Genomic DNA, 2,754 nt, shown 5'->3' with positions numbered 1-2,754 from the left:
AAGGGGTTTTTGTTTGTGATGTGTACGATAAGCCACCGTCTATCCTATCCGGCACTTTATCAACATTTTCACCCAAGTCATAGGAACGTAGTGTACTTTCCCTGATCGGTACACAATTTTGGTGCACGGCTATCCTGACCGGCAACTTGTACCAACATGGACATCCATGAACGCGTACGCTCGGGCTGCGCCCTCCGTGTTGTACTTTCCCTGATCGGTACACAATTTGGTGCACGGCTATCCTGACCGGCAACTTGTACCAACATGGACATCCATGAACGCGTACGCTCGGGCTGCGCCCTCCGTGTTGTACTTTCCTGATCGGTACACAATTTTGGTGCACGGCTATCCTGACCGGCAACTTGTACCAACATGGACATCCATGAACGCGTACGCTCGGGCTGCGCCCTCCGTGTTGTACTTTCCCTGATCGGTACACAATTTTGGTGCACGGCTATCCTGACCGGCAACTTGTACCAACATGGACATCCATGAACGCGTACGCTCGGGCTGCGCCCTCCGTGTTGTACTTTCCCTGATCGGTACACAATTTTGGTGCACGGCTATCCTGACCGGCAACTTGTACCAACATGGACATCCATGAACGCGTACGCTCGGGCTGCGCCCTCCGTGTTGTACTTTCCCTGATCGGTACACAATTTTGGTGCACGGCTATCCTGACCGGCACTAAATCGTCAGTTTTCGTCCATAACCTAGGAACGTCGTGTAGGTTTCATCATTTTTATGTTTGATTCGGTTTAATATGATTGAAAAATACGCTAAGTCCCAGAAATCTGAACTCGAATACTTCCTCCATGTTGCGCAAAAGCTACTGACCAACGCCTAGCTTGTGACCCATTTATAGTTTAATTTCCATTAATAGTTTTGAAAAATACGCTAAGTCCAGAAATCTGAACTCGAATACTTCCCATGTTGCGCCAAAAGCTACTGACCAACGCCTAGCTTGAGACCCATTTATAGTTTAATTTCCATTAATAGTTTTGAAAAATACGCTAAGTCCCAGAAATCTGAACTCGAATACTTCCTCCAGTTGCGCCGAAAGCTACTGACCAACGCCTAGCTTGAGACCCATTAATAGTTTAATTTAATTAATAGTTTGAAAAATACGCTAAGTCCCAGAAATCTGAACTCGAATACTTCCTCCATGTTGCGCCAAAAGCTACTGACCAACGCCTAGCTTGTGACCCATTTATAGTTTAATTTCCATTAATAGTTTGAAAAATACGCTAAGTCCCAGAAATCTGAACTCGAATACTTCCTCCATGTGGCGCCAAAAGCTACTGACCAACGCCTAGCTTGAGACCCATTTATAGTTTAATTTCCATTAATAGTTTTGAAAAATACGCTAAGTCCCAGAAATCTGAACTCGAATACTTCCTCCATGTTGCGCCAAAAGCTACTGACCAACGCCTAGCTTGAGACCCATTTATAGTTTAATTTCCATTAATAGTTTTGAAAAATACGCTAAGTCCCAGAAATCTGAACTCGAATACTTCCTCCATGTTGCGCCAAAAGCTACTGACCAACGCCTAGCTTGAGACCCATTTATAGTTTAATTTAAATTAATAGTTTTGAAAAATACGCTAAGTCCCAGAAATCTGAACTCGAATACTTCCTCCATGTTGCGCCAAAAGCTACTGACCAACGCCTAGCTTGGACCCATTTATAGTTTAATTTCCATTAATAGTTTTGAAAAATACGCTAAGTCCCAGAAATCTGAACTCGAATACTTTCTCCATGTGGCGCCAAAAGCTACTGACCAACGCCTAGGTACATGGTTGGTACATGGATTGTATGCATGCAGGCGTACTGCCGTGCTGGACCGGAAAATCGCACTAGCTACTAGAACGTAGAGTAATTCCCCTAGATAGGTGCTTTTGCATGCCTCTGATCGACGACCATGCAACTTGCAACGTGCGACACGCGTAGGTAGGCTTCCCCATACAAGTTCCCTAGGGTAGCACCAAATTGCATACTTTCAGGCGTAATTTTCGGAACCGTGTACCGTGCATGGTACAAGTATCAGTAGCTCGTGCAATTTGTTTTGCATCGTGTTGCGGTTGCAGGTGCGTCAAGATAGGAGTGTTTCGAGACTTTTGCCAAGCTTGAGTGCCATTTGCAGGATAATTGATGTTCTAGCCACGTTAAACATGCCACTTAATGCCGAAAAGGAAAAAGCCGTTTTCTAGGGACGTCCTGTCAAAAAGGTTGCCATCAGCGCTTTCCTCTCGAGTTCAGGATTCTTGGACTTAGCGTTTTTTCACGATCCAATCAAAAGACCAGATCGTGAAATAAACAATTAATACAAGTATGTACTAGTACATCCCTTCAACCGAAGGAAGTACACCATACATGACCCGTACGCCAATCATCCAAGCACATGACACGTCGACTAAGTCAACACATCATACAACTTGGACAACCGACGGGCAAGTAGGTCATCTCGTACACGACACATCGACCGACGAGGTCAACACGCCATGCACAAGACATCCTACTACCAAGACCGACCACCTCGACACACGACACGTTAACCAAACATGGTCAACATCATCATGCGCAAGGCAACCGGCCCAAACGGGTCAACATATACAACTTGTAACGAGAGCATGTAAGCTTACTGGTGTGGTCTGCACGTTCCTCGCATCAAGACAATCAAGTCAAGAAGGAGGAACGCCGACAAGCTCATTAGTGTTACGCGTCCATCTCCAACCTATGTCAAGTCACTCGTCT

The sequence above is a fragment of the Anopheles merus genome, unplaced genomic scaffold, assembly GCF_017562075.2.
Source record: "Anopheles merus strain MAF unplaced genomic scaffold, AmerM5.1 LNR4000127, whole genome shotgun sequence".
NCBI classification, from domain to species: Eukaryota; Metazoa; Arthropoda; class Insecta; order Diptera; family Culicidae; genus Anopheles; species Anopheles merus.
This window is presented reverse-complemented; position numbering follows the sequence as displayed.